We start from the raw sequence: 6,827 nt of genomic DNA on the forward strand, positions 1-6,827 counted from the left end.
AATACAAGCCTTAACTGCAAAGATAGACTAAGCGAAGCTTCTGGCATAGAGATGTGCATCCAAGGAATGCATTGGGGACTTTGTTACATCTTGCAAGGAATTAAGCCCATGACATTTGAAGAACTTGCCACTCGTGCTCATGATATGGAGTTGAGCATGGCTTCTGCGGGAAATGAAGGGCTACCCATCTACGAACCTCGCAAGGGAAGAGACAAGCAAGAAGTCAAGAAATGGACCAAGTTCGTACCCAAGAATGAAAGCAAAGAATCCATGAACGTCAATGCCTCTCCATTGAAGTTTACTACCAAGGTGAGCAAGAAACAGAGTATGAAAATAACTTCCTCTCAAGACAATGCAAATCGGAATTTGACTCTCAAAGAGAAGCAAGAAAAGGAGTACCCATTTCTAGACTCTGATGTGCCTGCAATATTTGAAGAACTCCTCGAGCTAAAGCTTATTGAGCTGCCAGAGATGAAGTGGCCAGATGAAGCTGGAAAAAGCAATGACCTGAATTACTGCAAATACCATCGGCTTGTAGGTCACCCTCTTGAGAAGTGCTTTGTCTTCAAGGACAAAGTTATGGATTTGGATCGTCAAAAGAAGATCGAGCTTGAAGATGAAAAGGCGAGAACAAACCATGTGTCCATTGCCTTTGGCTCATTCGATCCGATTGAGATATGCACATGTGAAGGGAATAAAGATGAAGAATTGTTGGAGGATGACAAAGTCCGAGCTGATCAACCTGATAAAGAGGGTTGGACCATGGTGACTCGTCGAAGACGCCGTAAAATGAGTCCGTAAAAAGGATCAACGAAGCAACCTGCGAGGAATAACATGGTGAGAAGACTAAAGTAGCAACTAATGGTTAAGAACCCAAAGGAGGTGGAGATAGAGACACACCATCACCAAAAGCCACGCCACCCGGTGACTTTGGGAGAATTCTTGCCGAGCTGGTTTCGCATGAGAATTTCTGACGATGATGACAAGGCCTTGTGTTGTAATGCTGATAAAGAAGAAGAGGAAAAGAACGATGTCACACCAACACCGTCTCCATCACTGTCTAATAGTCTTGTTGAGTCCTCCTTCCAAGAAGCAGATGTTTGTAATGCAAAAATCACCTTCACTGAAGACGATCTCCTACTTGGTGAGACACTACACAGTCGCCCTTTGTTTATGGTGGGTTATGTGCTCGAGTGGAGGATAAACAAAATATTTATAGATGACGGATCTGCAGTTAACATTCTTCCCATTCGCATAATGAAAGAACTAAGCATCTCAACTGAAGAACTTTCTAAAAGTCGACTGATGATTAAAGAATTCAATCAAGGGGGACAAAGGGCCATATGAACTATCAAACTGGAAATCGCCATGGGAGATATGCAATCAACTGTATGGATGCATGTGATTGATGCAAAGACTTCATACAATTTGTTGTTTAGCAGGCCGTAGATACACGAGAACAAAGTTGTCCCATCAACTTACTATGAATATTTGAAATATAATAAAGATGGAGTAGAAAAGAAGATAGTTGTTGACGACAAACCTTTCGTTGAAGCCGAGGCATACTTCGTTGATGCAAAGTTCTACTTGAAGAACCACATCGTGAAGGGAGTAAAAGTTGATGACATCACGAAGGCCAAAGGTGATAATATCGTGTCCAAAAGGGCTGAAGTAGCTTCTAGTGAAGATAAAGTTACAATAGAAGCATACCAAGTTTCGAAAGCTCACAAACAGAATGCTGCAACTGTAGGCAAGAAAATAGCTCCTTTATTTCGTTACGTCCCAAAAGTAAAGAAAGATGAAGAAGAATCATCAAGCCTCCAAAAAGATGTACTAAGAGAATTAACCATTCCTATCAATCAGATTGATACCATAAAGTTATTTTCAAAGCTACTGGAAAAGTTTGTGGCCCCTAACATACCTCAAAATAAGGCACTCCCCACGAAATGCACAAATGAAGGTTTTGATCCGAATGCTTATAGGTTGTTCGCAAAGGCTGGATATGATCCCAACGAACCATCTAAGCTAGGGAAGCTCCCACTTGAAGCTACTAGAAAAGCAAACACGATGAAGAATAAGGAGTATGTGGTGAAGCAATCACATGAGGATCTGGGTTACAAACAACCCCCACCAGTTCGCATTTCCATTAGAAGAGCAAGTAGTAACTATATCACGATGGAAGATGAACCCGCTGATCCTAATAAAAGGCCTTCTATCTTTGATCGACTTGGAGAACCAACTACAAGAACTTCTGTATTTGAGAGGTTGGGGCCATTGAAAAGGAAGAAGAACAAGTCCCAAAAAAATTATGAAAAAAATAAGAAGACCTTTTCCATCTAGAGTCCAAAGTATCTCCAAAGAGTGTCAAATCCTGATCCCTTCGAGAATGAGGCGACAATTAGAACTTTTGATTTCATGCAGAGAGGTACTCAAAGTGAAGACTCGCACAGTGGTCCACACTAGAGAGCGTGACGAAGATAAAAAAAAGTGTAGGATCTTCATATCACATTACTGCGAATGAGGAGCAATACACTTCATTTCTAAGGAAGGTCGACGAAAATTTGGGAGATACCTCTTGGTGTGGCCATATATCTTTTAATGAGGGTGATCCCCAAGAAGACGAAGATGTCGAGGATGCTCTCTGGAACTAGAAGAAGGAATTAAAATGACAGTTGACGCATTGAAGGAAGTCAACCTTGGCACTGCAGAAGACTCCAGGCCCACCTATGTAAGTTCCATACTAACCACAGATGAAGAAAGCACTTATATGGAGCTACTCAAAGAATATAGAGATGTCTTTGCTTAGAGATACAAAGAGATGCCTGGTTTATATCCTAAAGTAGCAGTTCATCATTTCGCGGTCAAGAAAGGAGCTCGTCCTGTTAAGCAATCCCAAAGACGCTTCAGGCCAGAATTAATCCCATCAATCAAAGCTGGGGTCAATAAACTCATCGAAGCTGGTTTCATTCGGGAGGTTAAATATCCTACATGGATTTCAAGCATTGTTCCTATGAAAAAGAAGAATGGCCAAATTCGAGTTTGTGTCGATTTTAGAGACCTCAATAATGCATGCCCTAAGGACGGATTTTTGCTCCCCATCCCAGAGCTTATGATTGATTCCACCACCGGATATGAGGCGATGTCTTTCGTAGATGGATCATCTGGCTACAATCAAATACGTAAGGCACCGAAAGATGAAGAGCTTACTGTATTTCGCACTCCTAAAGGCATTTATTGCTACAAAGTAATGCCTTTTGGCTTGAAGAATGCCACCGCCACATATCAAAGGGAAATGCAGAATATCTTTGACGACATCCTTCACCAGAATGTGGAATGTTATGTGGATGATTTAGTGTTGAAATAAAGAAAGGGAGGAGACCACTTGCAAGACTTAAGAATGGTGTTCGAACGACTCCGGAGATATCAACTTAGAATGAACCCGTTGAAATGTGCCTTTGGAGTTACTTCTGGAAAGTTCATTGGCTTCATTGTTCTACATCGAGGAATTGAGATAGATCAAGTCAAAGTTGATGCAATCTTGAAGATGCCCGAGCCCAGAAATATACATGAACTGAAAAGTCTATAAGGAAAATTAGCGTACCTTAGAGGATTCATCTCAAATCTAGCAGGGAAGTGCTAGCCTTTTAGCTGTCTCATGAAGAAAGGTGTGCCTTTTGAATGGGACCAAGCTTGTAGCAACGCATTCTAAAGCATCAAATCCTACTTGATGAAACCTCCGATTTTGGCAGACCCTATACCAGAAAAGCCATTGATTCTATATATTGCAGCCCATGAAAGGTCAGTTGAAGCCCTTTTGGCCTAAGAAAATAGTGAAAGTAAAGAAAATTCCCTCTACTACTTGAGTAGGATGATGACCCAAAATGAGATGAAGTATTCTCCGGTCGAAAAGTTATGTCTGGCATTGTTTTTTGCAATTCAAAAGTTGAAGCACTACTTTCAAGCTCATGTCATCCGTCTCGTCTCAAGGGCGAACCCGATCAAGTTTGTTAATCAAAACCCATCCTCAATGATCGATTAGCAAGCTGGTACCTCCAATTTCAACAATTCGAGATTGTGTACATCCCACAAAAAGCTGTGAAAGGCCAAGCTTTGGCAGATCATCCAATACCTGATGATTGGGAATTGACTGATGAACTACCTGATGAGGATGGAATGGTCATCGAAGTGCAACCACCATGGAAAATATATTTTGATGGTGCCACACATCGTGAAAGAGCTGGTGCAGGTGTTGTGTTTGTCACTTCTCAAGGAGAAGTCTTGCCATAATTCTTCACCTTAACACAACATTGCACCAACAACGTTGCAGAATATCAAGCACTCATACTTGGGCTTGAGATGGTCGTTGATATGAGACAACTCCAATTATATATTTTTGGAGACTCTGAGTTAGTGATCAATCGATTGCTAGGTAGCTACGAGGTCAAAAAGCCGTCCTTATCATGATTATGCGTAGAAATTGATTGGATGGCTTGGCAATGTAACTCTTCAGCATGTGCCAAGGAAGGAAAATAGGAAAGCCGACGCCTTAGCTGCTCTAGCTTCGACATTGACTCTGCCCGGCCAGACACAAATCACTATCTGCCAAAAATAGATAGTACCACCAAATGAGAACGAGGATGAAGAAAGCAAGCTCGAGCGTTTGGTAGCCGTCACTGAAGCTAAGAAGGTTGATTGGAGACAAACCATGATCGACTACTTATGTTATGGGATACTCCCAGAAAATCTAAGGAGAAAGACCGAAATTCGTCGGCGTGCCCCTCGCTTCCTTTACTACAAGGACACTTTGTATCGAAGATCATTTGAGGGAGTTCTCTTGCGTTGTTTAGGGGAAGATGAAGCAACTCAAGCTATGCAAGAGGCACACTCTGGAGTTTGTGGATCACATCAATCTGGGCCGAAGCTCCACTTTCACATTAAGAGGATGGGTTACTACTGGTCAATAATGGTGAAAGATTGCTTAGATTATGCTCAAAGATGCAAGGCTTGCCAGTTTCACACAAATTTTATACACCAACCACCTGAAATGTTACACCCTACTGTTACATCTTGGCCATTTGACGCTTGGGGATTAGATGTTGTTGGACCACTTCCAAAATCTTCTGGAGGACATCTATACATCTTGGCTGCAACTGATTACTTCTCAATATGGGTCGAGGCCGTCGCTCTCAAGGAAGTGAAGAAAGAGAATGTCACAAACTTCATTCGAGTGAACATCATATATCATTTCAGCATTCCTAGTTATATAATAACAGATAATGGCAAATCGTTCGATAACAAATTGATGACCAAGATCTGTGAACTTTTTGGCTTCAAGCAACGTAATTCGTCAATGTATTATGCTGCTGCAAATGGACTAGCCGAAGCATTTAATAAGACACTTTACAACTTGTTAAAGAAGGTCGTCTCCAAGTCTAAAAGATATTTGCATGACAGAATGGAAGAAGCTTTGTGGGCATATCGTACGACTCATCGCATGCCGACACAAGCAACTCCTTATTCTCTTGTTTATGGAGTCAAAGCAGTTCTTCTTCTTGAGCGTCAAATACCATCCTTGCGACTCGCTGTCCAAGAAGGTCTTACTAAAGAAGAAAATGCTCGTTTGTGCCTTGAAGAACTAGAGTCCCTTGATGAAAAAAGGCTAGAAGCTCAACAAAGTCTTGAATGTTATCAAGCTCGTCTTTCTTGTGCTTTCAACAAAAAGATTAGCTTAAGGTCCTTCCAAGTTGGCGATCAAGTTCTTGCAGTAAGAAGACCCATTATCACCTCTCGCAAATCTGGGGGCAAATTCACTTCAAAATGGGATGGTCCATATATTGTGCAAGAAGCATATTCAAGTGGAGCTTACAAGTTAGTTGATGTAGATGGCATGAGAATTGGCCCTATCAATGAGACATTTTTGAAAAGGTATTATCCTTGAAGAAGACACGCTTCTGGCCCGCATGAGCCTAAACTGCGAACGGCACCCACATAAAAAAGATTTCGCTAGGTTGAAAATCTTGAAAGAGGCGGCCTAGACAAAAGTTAGGACATAAAAAGTCTGCTAGGTTGAAAACATCGAAAGAGGCGGCCTAGGCAAAAGTTAGGACATAAAAAGTCCGCTAGGTTGAAAATCTCGAAAGAGGCGGCCTAGGCAAAAGTTAGGACATAAAATGTTTGCTAGGTTGAAAACCTCGAAAGAGGCGGTCTAGGAAAAAGTTAGGACATAAAAAAAATTCGCTAGGTTGAAAACCTTGAAAGAGGCGTCCTAGGGAACAAAAAACTAAAAATAAAAAATAAAAATAAAATAACTCACTTATTTTGAACTACGTTATGACTTGATCCTCTTCACCGAGGTACGTAGGCATTTTAGAGTTTCATTCTAAGTTCAGTCGCATAAGCTTTAAAAAAAATATGTTTCAACATGACATGATCATCAAAATTAGAGTCGAGACATCACTTTGATCGCTCAAATGGGCACATATTACAGAAAGAAAGAAGGCAATTTGTGTCGGGCCAAAATGGATATTTCATTGCTTCAATGCTACAAGGATCTGATACATCATTGTCAAGAGACTAAAAGGATGAAAATATTTGTACTTCATCCTATTCGAAGAATCTAAGTCATAAAAACAATTGACGCGAAAGATAGTCGCTATCTTGTCTTGAATGCCTTTCCAAGTTTGCTTCATTTCTTCAAAACATGATGCTACTATAAATCTTTGCGTAGTTGAATCCAAGGTGAGTTGTTCCCCTATCATATGGCCTAACTGTGAAATTTTTAATTTGGGTTCCGAAGGGTCAAGCAATACATGATCTGGAACTTTGAT

This window comes from Nicotiana tabacum, chromosome 17 (genome assembly GCF_000715075.1).
Source record: "Nicotiana tabacum cultivar K326 chromosome 17, ASM71507v2, whole genome shotgun sequence".
Classification (NCBI taxonomy): Eukaryota; Viridiplantae; Streptophyta; class Magnoliopsida; order Solanales; family Solanaceae; genus Nicotiana; species Nicotiana tabacum.